The following is a 16,470-nucleotide window of genomic DNA, read 5'->3' as shown; positions in this document are numbered from 1 at the left end:
ATTGAATTCACTAGATGATTTTGAGTATAGAGTGGCACAATCAGGCTTAAATTTTAAGGGACCACTTTGGCAGCTCTGTGAACAGGCCAGAGGAATGGGAGTAAACACAGGATAGACTAGGAGGTTATTGCAGCAGTCAGAAAGAGAGAAACTGGTTAGTTGCAGTTCTGAATGACCTTTCCCCTCACTCTTGTTCCTGACATTCCAAACTGTATAATTTCAGATGTGGAAGACTGAGAAATTTCCTGGATTTTCTCAACAGAATATTGACTTACTCAAGGCCTTTAAGTGGAACACACTCTACTGAGGGTTGCGAGAAAGCTGACAATAGTGGCTTGCTTAGCTTAACTCAGTGGTTATGGTTGTTAGTTGTGGTTGCAATATTATGGTTGTGTGACTCTTTGGTTAGTATTCACTTTCTCCATCTTGGAATATAAGTTTGATGAGGATGGAAAAATTATCTCTTTTTTTAACTCACCACTGTAGCCTCAGTTTGAGCACAGTGCCTGCCAATTAGCATTTAGTCAATGGGTTTTTTTGTAGGGGAGTGAATGTGTGTATGTGTGAGGGAGAGAGAGAAGAGGGGCAGAAACAGAGAGGGGAAGAGACAGACATAGGGACAGGGGAACAAGTCCATATTGCAAAAGAACAGGACAATATTTTCTGTGAGTAGAATGCTCAGAGCCTGTGTACTGTGTTCTTTTCTACTTTCTCAGGTTAGATTTATCACTTCATAAATTTTCTTTATCTTATCCAAAATGAATCTACATTTTTTTTTCTTATAAGTATAAAGAAAAAGATTTTTTGGGGGGAAATTTTTAATGTCTCACTACAATTCAAGTACCATAGATGTCTCTTTCTATTATTTGTATATCCTGAAAATATACCAGCATTATTGTCTAACACAAAGGAAGTTGGTACTATAAATTATAAGAGACAGGAGCTATGTTTTCACAGCTCTGTTTCTTGAGCACCCAGCCCAATGGTATTGTGGAGATGGAATAACAATCACCATGAGCACAGGTCACTGCTGACATAGGGACTTGCTTTCTCTCTAAACCATTTGACTTTGTTGGTGCCCAGGGCAGGATGCTCCAAAGTATGCCTCAGTGGAATATTACTTTGAATTAAAGTTACTGAAGAAATGACTGATGCAAGAGAGACACACTGACCTTCCTATCTGTCTCCATGAAAGCAGGAAATTAATATCTCATGTGAATGGTGCCCTCCCTGTACCAGGAGGTAGAAAGACATCATTAGCACCAGAGATAGGGAATGCAGGGTCAAGAAGACTGTATAAACCTTGTTACTTCTTTAACTCAAGAAGGTTGGCAGGGACATTTCTTCCTCCTCAACAGCTGACAAGACAACCAGAAGGCTGGCTAAACCCTGCTTCCCACCACAAGACTGCTGCAGCTGAGAGATCCTAGGACACATGACAAAGGCCAGCAGAAGGTAAAATTTCTTATCTCCTCAACTTCCCAGGCCTTTAAGGTCTGGTGGGAGGGAAAGTGCTTAAGAGTCTCCTTTTCTCTATCTCTAAATTTAGATTAGCAGAAGAAAATACTTATGGAGCAAGATCCTTGTGACATAGAAAATCTGGTATTTGGAAGTGAGTAATCTCATCTCAGTTTTTCTTAATCCTTTCCTCCCAGAGACAGTCACTGTTTTTCTTTGTCTCTGTCTCCTGAGTCATGTTTCATAAGAAGAAAGAACCATAGGGCAGAAGACAGGCATAGGCCCTATAAGCCTGCTGTTTGAGACAGCCTCACAGACTGGTGAGTTAACAGTTCTCTCCAGTCCAGTGCCTATTAAGACAAACTTTGCTGTCAGTCCTCTGTATAAAAACTGGATGAGATTTTTCCTTCTGTATTTTTCTATGTCCTGAGAGTTTGGCTTTTTGTCCAGTGAGAATATTATCTCTGGTCTCCACCATCTGGATGGTGTATTTACTGGGGTGCATCTGGTAACCCGTTGAATTGACTGGGGTTCTGAGACACAAAGTCATAAACAGCACACTCTAGTCTTGTTGTGCCAGCTGTCAGAGGAGTTTGTCCTAAGGGGACCCAGTCCATAAGGGGCCTTTGTTGTTTCAACCTTCATTGCCTTGTTAGTGTTGGAAAAGTCCCATTCCAGTAGCATATGCCTGATGTCACAGATTAGTAGGTTTGGGATCAGAGGTGCCTCAAATTCCCAGGAGAGACCAGGGACACAGTTTGCATTATACCACCCTTACTGCCTGTGCAATGAAGGCCTTTGCTTTCTTAGATTATCCTTGGAAATGAATTTTCACATTATAGGGGCTATATCATCTGTGCCCTCTCCATCTGAAAGTCTGCTTATTTTATCCATGGTAAGGATTTATTCTAAGCCTGAAAAGTTACCTCTGGGTCGTTCCATAAAAAGGCTTACTGATTTGAGTCACTATTTGAAATTAATGTAAGGTCTTACTCCTCAATGGCCAGATGATGGATCCTTTAAATTTGCTGTATTTAAAAGATTGCCTTTTTGAGAGCTCTCATCATAAACAGCTGTCATATTGATATTTATGGAAGGATCAAATTGAAAGGAAAAATAATGTATAACAGCTAGCCTTAGGGAATCGTTATTAAGATGAAATAACAGAAATTAGACTTAAAGATCCAACATGAATTCCTCTTTTTAAGAAAAATTTTAAAAATTGCCCCATCTCCTCAGCAATTCCTTAGGTCCTCCTACAAATAATTAGGAAAAGATCAGTTGGAAGCCAATATTCAAGAGCTAATAGAAACAATTATCTTTGTCTTCCAAATCTCTACAAAACCAGAAATGCAACTTAGGAACGAGTCAAGGCCCATTTATCTTCACCAACCCTGAAACCTATTCCTCTCAAATTCTTGTAGATATTATAAAAGTTGAGGATAATTGGAACAAAATTGTCCTGTACTTAAGAAGAAAAAGTTTTTTAAGTAATAATTACCCTGAGACTTATGATAATAGAAAAATACACTCCAAAACTCATAGAAGAAAATTTGCATTTTTTTCCTCTGTCCCTTAAAGTTATAAATCTTACCATGTCTTTGAAATGTAAACACAGCCACATTGCCTGAGACTGAGCCCAGATTAGCTCAATTGTTAGAACCTGAAACTAAAATTTAAAGAAAAAAAGAAAGAGGTTTTTTTTTTAAACAAAAACCCTCTCTTGCTCAAACTCTAAATGACAGTCTCCTTAAAATTGTTTATCAAGGGCAAGTACACTTAAAGGGCAAGAAGACTTAAAAGTCTTCTCCATAAATAATAAAAGACTGTAGCTATCTGAGTGAGTAAACTTAATTTATTCCAACAAGCAATATAAAAATTCTCAAAAATATAACAAAAACAAATACAAATATTTTTCAAATTCACATGATCTAGGATAATTTTTGGTAAGTAAAATCTAGTTCAGGTTTAGGTTTAATTAATATAGACATATCTTAAGAGTTATCAGCATTAAGTATAATAGCTTTATTCTATGTAGTTTTACTAAAAGTCAAATAAGCTCATGTTATCTCTTTTACAAAATTTCTCAGAAAAAAGTAATAATAATAATAATTTAAGATGATGGCTAACACTACTTTAACATCTTATGAAATTGTCATGAGTAATCTGAGTGATTGTTAAGAACAAATTAATTAAATAGACATAAGATAAGAATTCTTTTAGGTAAACTTTTTTTAGCAATAATTGTTTTTGCTATGTCAACTTAAATAGTTTTCTAAATGTCTTTGATAAATTGTACCCTTAGAGTTTTGCTAAGTTAAATTAAATGAATTGAATGTCTAGATCATTTCCAACTAAGACAAAATACTGAAATATTAATTGCTGAACGAGTCTAAGTTTACCTACTTTTGACCTCTTATTACACACTAAATATGTTTGGTTCTATTAGTAAACATGTCTTGTGCTTCATTAAAAGCTTGTACTATGAAGTAGAATATGTTTCTAGAAATTATGAAATGTATTTATAAGTTTGCCAAGCCACAAAATACTTACACAGTTAATAATTTTAACTTTATCTTTACAAAAAAATTAAAGCTTCAAAGGATTAAGAATTGTAAATAATATATGTGGTTCAAGCTGCTAGGAATTATAAGGAAATTAGAATGTGTTTTGGGGTAAGAAAAAGTGTAAGGTATGGAGATGTTTTTGTTAATGTAAAAACTTTGTTAAGTGATTTTTGTCCTAAAGCCGGTTACTTCTAAATGGGAAAGAGAACAAGGGACAAACCAAAATGGACATAGAAAGTTGTAAGAGGTTTGTTAAAAAGGAATCTTTAGAAAGGAATTTTATGTGTAGTCAGGTCTAAGATTGGAATGAATTTAATAAAGTGATTGATTGAGTTTTAATATCCAATGTAAGCTGGTAGAAAATTAAAATTTGTTTTTTCTCTCTTTTTGCAAAATTTTCTTAATTATTAGTCTGCTCTTAATGAGAAATTGTAAACAAAGACTTTTTTTTACATTTAATGTAATCTGTCTAGCAAAACAAATATTGTTCATTTTGTCTTTATGAGTCTTTGATAATTTTGAAGAAAAACTGAGTGCTTTCAATATTAAAAGAGCTAAGTCTTTGTACAACTATTTAACTATCTGTATTTACATGTGAATCTTTGTCACTTTGATTAAATTGATAACTAAATATTAATTCACAGTGACATATGATCGTATTTGACAAAGTGTTTTAAAACATTTTTATTTTTGAAAAAGTAGATTTTCCCCCAAACCAAATTCTAAATGAAATCTTATTGACCTGGAAATAACGTTCAGGTTTTCCAGAGGCCCCCTGGAACACCTTAAAAGATTTGTTTTGGGCTTCCCTGGTGGCGCAGTGGTTGAGAGTCCGCCTGCCGATGCAGGGGACACGGGTTCGTGCCCCTGTCCCGGAGGATCCCACATGCCGCGCAGCGGCTGGGCCTGCGAGCCATGGCCGCGGAGCCTGTGTGTCCGGAGCCTGTGCTCCGCAACGGGAGAGGCCACAGCAGTGAGAGGCCCGCGTACAGCAAAAAAAAAAAAAAAAAAAGATTTGTTTTATCTTATTAGAAAAGAGAGCTATGAAACTCATTAGGCTTATTTGGTATGTTACTTACATGGGAAGCATTGCTAAATAAATGATCATAAACTCTAGGTTATATCATAAGGGTGAATGTTATTAATATAAATGTTCTAGAAAGTATATGAAATTCCTAAAATTGGATATGTCCTAGTATAATGTTATCAGTCATAATTCTAGTTATTATCTTAAATGTTTTGTGTCACAGATAAATTTTCTTGTCAATTCCATTAGAATGAATCAAATTTTTAGTAATGGATATTTGTCTTTTATTACTTAGACAATGGTTTCACTCAGATGCTTTTACAAAAGCTTCCTGAAAATGTGTTTCATGTTCAGAGAAATTCTTGGAAAAGGATCTAACAAGTATTCTAGAGCACAAGTTTCTGATGAATTTCAAATCATTACACTGAACTGAGTAAGAATTTACAAAACCCTAACGGAGAAATTGATGGTTTCATAAAACTTCTAACAAAAGATCAAACAAAACAAGAATTAATTACATGGGACTAAGTAAACTGAAGAAGATGGTTATAATGTTTTATGATTTTAAAAATAAATTTATTTATTTTATTTATCTTTGGTTGCGTTGGGTCTTTGTTGCTGTGTGTGGGCTTTCTCTAGTTGCGGCGAACGGCAGCTACTCTTCGTTGTGGTGCGTGGCCTTCTCATGTTGTGGAGCGTGGGCTCTACGTGCATGGGCTTCAGTAGTTGTGGCTCGTGGACTTCAGTAGTTGTGGCTCATGGGCTCTAGAACACAGGCTCAGTAGTTGTGGCGTGTGGGCTTAGTTGCTCTGGGGCTTGTGGGATCTTCCTGGACCATGGCTCGAACCCATGTCCCCTGCACTGGCAGGCAGATTCTTAACCACTGTGCCACCAGGAAAGCCCCATTTTATGATTTCTTTTTCGTAGTACACGGGCCTCTCACTGTTGTGGCCTCTCCTGTTGCGGAGCATAGGCTCTGCACGAGCAGGCTCAGCGGCCATGGCTCACGGGCCCAGCCACTCAGCGGCATGTGGGATCTTCCCGGACCAGGGCACGAACCCGTGTCCCCTGCACCAGCAGGCAGACTCTCAACCACTGCACCACCAGGGAAGCCCTATGATTTTTAAATTTGAAACATTGCTGGTTCTTTTTTTTTAAGTTTTGTTTCTCCAAATTTAGGAAAATTTGTTTTTCTCTTTTTTTTTTTTTTTTTTTTTTTTGCGGTATGTGGGCCTCTCACTGTTGTGGCCTCTCCTGTTGCGGAGCACAGGCTCCGGACACGCAGGCTCAGCAGCCATGGCTCACAGGCCTAGCCACTCCGCGGCATGTGGGATCTTCCTGGACCGGGGCACGAACCCGTGTCCCCTTCATCAGCAGGTGGACTCTCCACCAGTGCGCCACAAGGGAAGCCCTGTTTTTCTCTCGGAAGCTTAGAGCAATTTGGTAAATTATACCCTTGTAAGCAAAATTGAATCATTTGTCTTTTTCTCCCTACCCGATTCCTCCAGAATTCAGAGGCTTTCAGTGAACATTCTTATTTTCTTGGCAATATAGTTATTTGCATAATTTCAATAAGAATCTGTTCTCCTTATAATAGCACATAATTGCAAACATTGATTATATTACTAAAGTTTTGCCTAGAATGTCATATTTGAGAGAGATATACATAAACTTAGATTTGACCAAACAGCTTTAAGAAACTAAGGTTGACTTCATGGAGCCAATAAAGCCCCTTGGGAAAATAGTGTGGTACCTTGCTTACAGAGTTCCCAGCAGCCTTACTAGCTGAGTAAGGAAGGTCACTTCCTGGCAAATGCAAGAACCTCAGAATATTTGGGGGACATTGAGGAGAAAAATTCCCCCAAATCTATGGATGTCAAATGATTGGCTTGGCTTCTTAGCCTCAAGGGACTATTAAAAGTTTAATCTGGAGATTCCTTATAAAAAGTTCCAGCAAAGCAGATTTAAAAGAGCCTATATGGGAGATTTCCCTCTAACCCTGGAGATATTCTGCATAGACAGTGGTTGACCAGAGGTCAAGCCTGAAGTCCTTCATGAATTTCAATCAAAATTGGACTTTAAGAAGCCAGAACTCCTCACAGTGACATTCAGGAGAGAGGGTAGAGACAAAGATGGCAGAGTAGAAGGACGTGAGCTCACCTCCTCTCATGAAACCACCCAAATCACAACTAACTGCTGAACAACCATCAACAAAAAAGACTTGAACATACAAAAAAGACATTCTACATCCAAAGACAAAGAAGAAGCTACAACTAGATGGTAGGAGGGGTGCTTTCGTGATATAATCAAATCTCATACCTACTGGGTGGGCGACCCAGAAAGTGGAAAATAATCATCATATCACAGAGGTTCTCCCACAGGAGTGAGAGTTCTGAGACCCACGTGAGGCTCCTCAGCCTGGGGACATGGCAATGAGAGGAGGAGATCCCAGAGCATTTGATCTTGAAGGCCAGTGGGACTTGAGGGCAGGAGCTCCACAGGATTGGGGGAAACAGAGACTCCACTTTCGGAGGGTGCACACAAGGTTTCATGTGTACTGGGACCCAGGGCAAAGCAGTAACTCTGTAAAAGCCTGGGTCAGACCTACCTGAGGGTCTTGGAGGGTCTCCTGGGGAGGAAGAAGTTGGCTGTGGCTCACTGTGGGGGCAAGGACACTGGTGGCAGAGGACCCAGGGAATATTTTTTGTTGTGAGCTCTCCTGGAGGTCACCATTTGGGCACTGAGACCCGGCCCCACCCAATAGCCTGCAGTCTCCAGTTCTGGGATGCCTCAGGGCAAACAACCAACAGGGTGGGAACACAGACCCTCCCATGAGCAGACAGGCTGCCTAAAGTTATTCTGATCCCACAGCCGCCTCTAAACACCACTTGACACAGCCCTGCCCACAAGAGGGAGAAGACCCAGCTCCACCCACCAGTGGGCAGGCACCAGTCCCTACCACCAGGAAGACTTCACAAGCTCCTGAACCAACCTCACCCATCAGGGGGCAGGCACCAGAAGTGAGAGGAGCCATGATCCTGCAGCCTGAGGAAAGGAGGCTACAAACACGGAAGGCAGAGAAATGTGTTCCAGATGAAGGAACATCATCAAACTCCAGAAGAACAACTAAGTGGAGTGGAGATAGGCAATCTTCCAGAAAAAGAATTCAGAGTAATGATAGTAAAGATGATACAAGTAACTGGAAAAAGAATGGAGGCACAGACCAAGAACATAGATGAAATTTTTAACAAAGAGCTAGAAGTTTTAAAAAACAGAGATAAACAATAACTGAAATGAAAAATAGCCTACAAGTAATCAACAGCAGAATAAATGAGGCAGAAGAATAAATAAGTGAGCTGGTAGACAGATTGGTGAAAATCACTGCTTTGGAACTGAATAAAGAAAAAAAATGAAAACAAATGAGGACAGTCTAAGAGACCTCTGGGACAACATTAAATGTGCCAACATTCACATTATAGGGGTCCCAGAAGGAGAAGAGAGAGACAGAGGGGCTGAAAAAATATTTGAAGAGATAATAGCCATAAACTTCCCTAACATGGAAAAGGAACAGTCACTCAAGTCCAGGAAGCACCGAGAGTCAAATACAGGACAAACCCAAAGAGGAACATGCCAACACACATGAATCAAATTGACAAAAATTAAAGACAAAGAAAACATTAAAAGCAACAAGAGAGAAACAACAAATAACATACAAGGAAACCCCAGTAAGGTTATCAGCTGATTTTTTCAGCAGAAACTCTGCAGGCCAGAAGGGAGTGGCCCACTATATTTACAGTGATGAAAGGCAAAAACCTACGACCAAAAATACTCTACCCAGCAAGGCTCTTATTCAGACCTGACAGAGAAATCAAAAGCTTTATAGACAAACAAAAGCTAAGAGAATTCAGCACCATCAAACCAGCTTTACAACAAATGCTAAAGGAACTTCTCTAGATGAAAAAGAAAATGCCACAACTAGAAAAAAAGAAAATTATGAATGGGAAAGCTCACCATTAAAGGCAAACATACAGTAAAGGTAGGAAATCATCTACTCACAAATATGATATCAAAACAAGCAATCATGAGAAGAGGAGAGTACAAATGCAGGATATTGGAAATGCATTTGAAATTAAGAGACCAGCAGCTTAAAACAACTTTTCGTGTGTGTATATATATATATATATATATATATATATATATATATATATATATACTCTGCTATATCAAAACCTCATGGGAAATGCAAACCAGATATCTACAATAGATACACAAAGAAAAAGCAACCCAAATGCAACACTAAAGATGGTCATCAAACCACAAGGGAAGAGAACAAAAGAGGAAGGGAAGAAAAAAGAGCTACAAAAACAAACCCAAAACAATGAACAAAATAACAATAAGAACATGCATATTGATAATTACATTAAAAGTAAATAGACTAAATGCTCCAACCAAAAGACATAGACTGGCTGAATAGATACAAAAGCAAGAACCATATATATGCTGCCTACTAGAAACTCACTTTAGATCTAGACACCCACACAGACTGAAAGTGGGAGGGTAAAAGAAAGGTATTCCATACAAATGGAAATCAAAGGAAAGCCAGAGTAGCAATAGTCATATCAGACAAAATAGACTCTAAAATAAAGACTGTAACAAGGACCAAGAAGGACACTGCATAATGATCAAGGAATCAATCCAAGAAGAAGATACAACAATTGTAAATATATATTCACCCAACACAGGAACGCCTCAATATATAAGGCTAATGCTAATAGCCATAAAAGGAGAAATTGACAGTAACACAATAGTATTGGGGGATGTTAACACCCCACTTTCATCAATGGACGGATCATCCAGACAGAAAATCAATATGAAAACACAGGCCTTGAATGACACATTAGACCAGAAGGACTTAATTGATATTTATAGAGCATTCCATCTGAAAGCAGCAGAATACACATTCTTCTCAAGTGCACACGAAACATTCTCCAGGATAGATCACACACTGGGCCACAAAGTGAGCCTTGGTAAATTTAAGAAAATTGAAATCATATGAAGCACCTATTCCAAACACAATGCTATGAGATTAGAAATCAACTACAAGAAAAAAACTGTAAAAAACACAAATACATGGAGGCTAAACAATATGCTATAAGCAACCAATGTATCACTGAAGAAATCAAAGCAAAAATGAAAAATATACCTACAAATGAAAACAAAAACACGAAGATCCAAAACCTATGGGATGCAGCAGAAGCATTTCTAAAAGGGAAGTTTATAGTGATAAAATCTTACCTCAGGAAACAAGAAAAATCTCAAATAAACAACCTAACCTTATAAGTAAAGCAACTAGAGAAAGGAGAACAAACAAAACCCAAATTTAGTAGAAGGAAAGAAATCATATAGATCAGAGCAGAAATAAATGAGAGACAAAGAAAACAGTAGGAAAGATCAATGAAACTAGTAGCTGGTTCTTTGAAAAGATAAAATTGATAAACCATTAGCCAGCATCATCAAGAAAAAAATGGGGAGAGCTCAAATCAATAAAATTAGAAATAAAAAAGAAGTTACAATGGACACCACAGAAATACAAAAGCTCATAAGAGACTACTACAAGAAACTATATGCCTGTAAAATGCACAACCTAGAAGAAATGGACAAATTCTTAGAAAGGTACAAGCTTCGAAGACTGAAGCAGGAAGAAATAGAAAATATGAACAGACAAATCACAAGTACTGAAATTGAAACTGTGATTAAGAAACTCCAACAGGGCATCCCTGGTGGCGCAGTTGTTAAGAAACCACCTGCCAAGGCAGGGGACATGGGTTTGAACCCTGGTCCAGGAAGATCCCACATGTCACAGAGCAACTAAGCCCATGGGTCACAACTACTAAGCCTGCTCTCTAGAGCCCACGAACCACAGCTGCTGAGCCTGCATGCCACAACTACTGAAGCTCACGTGCCTAGATCCCATGCTCTGCAACAAGAGAAGCCACCGCAATGAGAAGCCCATGCACCGCAATGAAGAGTAGCCCCCGCTTGCCACAACTAAAAAAAGAAAGCCTACATACAGCAACAAACACCCAATGCAGCCAAAAATAAAATAAATAAATAAATTTATTTTTAAAAAATTATTTAAAAAAAAGAAACTCCCAACAAACAGAAGTCCAAGATCAGATGGCTTCCCAGGTGAATTCTCTCAAGCATTTAGAGAACACTAAACACCTGTTCTTCTGAAACTATTCCATAAAATTTCAGAAGAAGAAACATTCCCAAACTCATCCTATGAGGCCATAATCACCCTGATACCAAAACCAAACAAAGGTACTGCAAAAAAAGAAAAAGAAGTCAATATCACTGATGAACATAGACTCAAAAATCATTTACAAAATACTAGCAAAGTGAATCCAACAACACATTAAAAGGATCAGACACCATGATCAAGTGGGATTCATCCCAAGGATGCAAGGATTTTTCAATATCCACATATCAATCAGTGTGATACACCACATCAATGAATTCAGTAAAGTCACAGAATACAAAATTAATACACAGAAATCTCTTTCATTCCTATACACTAAAAACAAAAGATCAGAAAGAGAAATTATGGAAGGAATCCCATTTACCATCACATCAAAAAGAAAAAAATACCTATGAATAAATCTACCTAAGGAGACAAAAGACCTGTACTCTGAAAACTCTAAGATGCTGATGAAAGAAATCGAAAGTGACACAAACAGATGGAGAGATATACCATGTGCTTGGATTGGAAGAATCAATACTGTCAAAATGACTATACTACTTAAGGCAATCTACAGATTCAATGCAATCCCTGTTAAATTACCAGTGGAATTTTTTTTTTAGACTTTTTTCATGTGGACCATTTTTAAAGTCTTTATTGAATTTGTTACAATATTGCTTCTGTTTTATGCTTTGATTTTTGGTTTTTGTTTTTTGGTTTTTTTTGTTTTTTTTTTTGGTTGCATGGCATGTGGGATCCCAACTCCCTGACCAGGGATCGAAGCCGCATCCTCCTCATTGGAAGGTGAAGTCCCAAACACCGGACCGCCAGGGAAGCCCCCACCAATGGCATTTTTCACAGAACTAGAACAGAAAAATTTAAAATTTGTATAGAAACACAAACCGCCAAATAGCCAAAGCATACTATGAAAGCAAAATGGAGCTGGAGGAATCAGGCTCACTGTCTTCAGACTATATTACAAAGCTACAGTAATCAGTATGGTACTTGCACAAAAACAGAAATATAGATCAATGGAACAGAATAGAGAGCCCAGAAATAAACCCACACAACTATGGTCAATTAATCTATGACAAAGGAGGCAAGAATATACAATGTAGAAAAGACAGTCTCTTCAATAAGTGGTGCTGGGAAAACTGGACAGCTACATGTAAAAAAAATGAAATTAGAACAATTTTCTAACACCACAGACAAAAATAAACTCAAAATGCATTAAAGACCTAAATGTAAGATGGGATATTATAAAACTCTTAGAGGAAAATCCAAGCAGAACACTCTTTCACAGCAGCAATATCTTTTTGGATCCACCTCCTAGAGGAAAGAAAACAAAAACTAAAATAAACAAATGGGACCTAATAAAACTTAAAAGCTTTTGCCCAGCAAAGGAAACCATAAACAAAACAAAAAGACAACCTACAGAATGGGAGAAAATATTTGCAAATGATGGGACTGACAATGGAATAATCTCCAAAGTATACAAATAGCTTATGCAGCTCAATATCAAAAAAGCAAACAACCCAATCAAAAAATGGACAGAAGATCTAAACAGACATTTCTCCAAAGAAGACATACTGATGGGCAAAAAGCACATGAAAATCTGCTCAACATCGCTAATTATTAGAGAAATGCAAATCAAAACTACAATGAGGTATCACCTCACACCAGTCAGGGTAACCATCATCAAAAAGTCTACAAACTGTAGACTACAAAAATGTTGGAGAGGGTGTGGAGAAAAGGAGTCCTCCTACACTGTTGGTGGGAATGTAAATTGATTCAACCACTATGGAGAATATTATGGGATTCCTTAAAAAACTAAAAATAGAACTACCATATGATCTAGCAATCCTACTCTTAGGCATGTATCTGGAGAAAATTATACTTCCAAAAGATACATGCACCCCAGTGTTCAGTGCAGCACTATTCACAATAACCAGGATATGAAAGCAATTTAAATGTCCACTGACAGATGAATGGATAAAGAAGACGTGGAACATATATACAATGGAATATTACTCAGCCATAAAAATGAATGAAATCATGCCATTTGCAGTAACATGAGTTGATGTAGAGATTATCATACTAAGTGAAGTAATTCAGAGAAAGACAAATATCATATGATATCACTTATCTGTGGAATCTAAACAAATGATACAAATGAACTTAATTACAAAAGAGAAACAGACTCACAGACTTAAAAAACAAACTTATGGTTACTAAAGGGAAAAGGTATGGGGAGGGATAAATTAGGAGTTTGGATTCACATATACACACTACTATATATAAAATAGATAATCCACAAGACCCTACTGTATAGCAAAGGGAACTCTACTCAATATTCTGTAATAACCTATATGGCAAAAGAATCTGAAAAAGAATGGATATATGTATATGTATAACTGAATCATTTTGCTGTACACCTGAAACTAATTCAACATTGTAAATCAACTATACTTCAATATAAAATAAAAATTAAATTTAAAAAAGAGATTAAAAAAAGAAGTGTCTTCCAATGCAAGGATCAGATCAAAGAACATGAATGGAATATTCCTACTGGGACGATTAGGAGGATAACACATCCTTGGTAGGTGCAGAGCCTGTTCACTTATCCTCTGACTTTCCTTGCCTTTCTCCACTACATCCAATTAAGCAGATAAAAACTTCGAGAAAGCTGCCTCTTCCTTCACCAGTGCCAAGAAGGACAAACTCAAAGAGCCATTTGTCTGTCTGTCTTCCTCTGATGTTGCTTCTTCACGTTTGAGCTATTGGGAGGAGAGAGAGGCAATAAATTCTCTTAATAAAAGCAAAAAATAAAAATAAAAAACAAGCCTATATGGTCAGTCACAATCCTTGCTATACTTATATAAATAAGACCAAGTTTATTGAATCTAGACTTATTTTGCAAACAAATTTGTCTTAATTTGGCTATCTTTGATAGAAATGAGGGTGATTTTAGAGGGAAAAATTATCTTTCAATAGAAACCAAAATACGTATTGTGGATATTAGATTCTAGTGCTATTAATTTTCCTTGAAGTTTTGTTAATTACCTGAAAACTGAACTGTATCCTGAATTTTTCTAGTTTCCTCCACTACCTGACTACAACTCTCCAAACTAGTGTTTCCAAATTTTCTCCCACCCTTTTGACTTGGAATCATTGCAACTAAAACTGCCTTTTTTTCTGAAGTCCTGCATACTGAAGGTAGTTACCGTTAATATAAACTTCAGAGAAATCTCCACAGCAGCTCATGTTTAGACAATCTTCTTCGTTCCTGTTGCTATATGGACCACTCAGAAAGTTTACCTGAACATCTGATGGACATTCAAACTACAAAAGATGCTTTAACCCTGACATTTAGAGATCTTCTCAACTGTCTACCCTCAGAACTCAAAAACTGATCCAAAATTTGCCTCAATTATTAACCATTGTTTTTTTGTCTCCATAGCAATGCCTCTTATTAAATACCTGATTGCTTGTACAGTAAGCTTAACTTCTACTTGGAAATACTGCTTTGGAAGAGAAAATTAAGGTAAAATGATCATATGGATGGACTCTAATCCAATATGACTTGTATCTTTATAAGGGGGGAATTTTAGAACACAGACATGCACAGACTGAGGGGCAACCATGTGAGGACACAGCGAGAAGGTAGCCATCAAAGGAGAGAGACCTCAAGGAAACTAAACTTGATACTTTGATCTTGGACTTCTAGCCTCTAGAACTATGAGAAAATATACTTTTGTTGTTTAAGCCACCTAGTAGCCAGTGTGGTATTTTGTTATGGCAGCCCTAGCAAACAAATACAATCACTATTAGGGGAAAAAAATCATGTGCTTTGTTATTCCAGTAGAATGATTTTAACACTGATTACTTCTTACCTTGAGATTATAAAAGACAGGGATAAACATTACTGTAGAGTATATATGAGTTGTGTCCTATGAAACAAAGCTAGTTAACAAACACCTCTCAGCTGTAGATGATGCCATGTGTTCATCTGATCAGCAAGAGGACATGAGTGGAAGGGAGAACCTTTTCTGCTTCAGACAAGCAACTTCCTGGGTTACCCTGAGTATGACAAAGAGGGCCATTGCTTGGGGACCAGGTCTCCAAGCAGTCACAACAGGCCTCAGGAACCCACAAGAAAATTGTGAAGGAAGAATATTACTAGCCAGGCCCATATGTATCTTTTCCTCCCATCACTGCTCTTCTGTGAAAAATTCTTCCAAATACATATTTTTGTCCCAAAATATCATGTTGGACGCTCGCTACTAGGAGCAAAATTTTCTAGCATCTCTGTTGGATGAATTTTCACACTTGCAAAATCACTCAGAAAAGAGTTCATCCTCCCAACACCTCCCCTGCACCAGTGTCCCCCTAAACAGCATCTGACCACAATATGAAGGAACTTACCTCCCAGGTAAACAGATGCTTGAATGTGATTTAATTATCTCTGCATCCTCTCCCTGGTCTCCCTGTGAAATCTAGTCACCTCTTTGCATTAAAGCATTTCTGTGAGAAGCCCTGTAAGGTGCTGGATATTCTCAATTCTGTCCTGCTGGTTTCTCTGAAGTGCCTAGAAGCTGTCCTCTCCACACACAAACTATTCTGACAAACTTCATTTGAATGAGTTGGATTTTAATTCTCAATTTGCTTCTGTTCCTAAGCTCTTAAGGCTTTTTTTTTTTTAACAATTCAGAAAAAAACATTAAAAAAAAGACAAGGTTGGGCTTCCCTGGTGGGACAGTGGTTGAGAGTCCGCCTGCCGATGCAGGGGACACGGGTTCGTGCCGCGGTCCGGGAAGATCCCACGTGCCGCAGAGTGGCTGGGCCCATGAGCCATGGCCGCTGAGCCTGTGCGTCCGGAGCCTGTGCTCCGCAACGGGAGAGGCCACAACAGTGAGAGGCCCACGTACTGCAAAAAAAAAAAAAAAAAAGGCAAGGCTACTCGCAGATCTAACATGCTAAGCTTTAACTTAGTACGTTCTTAAGACTGATGTTTTCCAAGGAACAAACTTTCATGTTTCCTGTGCAATAATAAAGGTTTGTTATAAAAGTTAAGTACGAAAAGTGAAAAAAAATAAAAATAGTGGTATCTTCACAGTTGAGTTCTTAACATATTTTCTGATATATGTAAAAAGAGAAAAATTGGCAAAATGAGTACC

General features: G+C 37.8%; 1 long non-coding RNA gene across 1 annotated transcript in view; it reads left to right on the top strand.

Moving 5' to 3' along the window:
* Positions 1–907: 907 nt before the first annotated feature.
* The window catches only part of LOC308610317, a 30,088-nt gene continuing 14,525 nt past the window's right edge, over positions 908–16,470 (top strand). Inside the window, exons 1-2 of the long non-coding RNA XR_014014508.1 lie at positions 908–1,455; positions 14,754–14,837. This is a non-coding gene — a long non-coding RNA (uncharacterized lncRNA). The remainder of the gene's footprint in view (positions 1,456–14,753; positions 14,838–16,470) is intronic.

This window comes from Mesoplodon bidens, assembly GCF_964165515.1.
Source record: "Mesoplodon bidens genome assembly, contig: HAP1_SCAFFOLD_342, whole genome shotgun sequence".
Taxonomy (NCBI): Eukaryota; Metazoa; Chordata; class Mammalia; order Artiodactyla; family Ziphiidae; genus Mesoplodon; species Mesoplodon bidens.
This window is presented reverse-complemented; position numbering and strand designations above follow the sequence as displayed.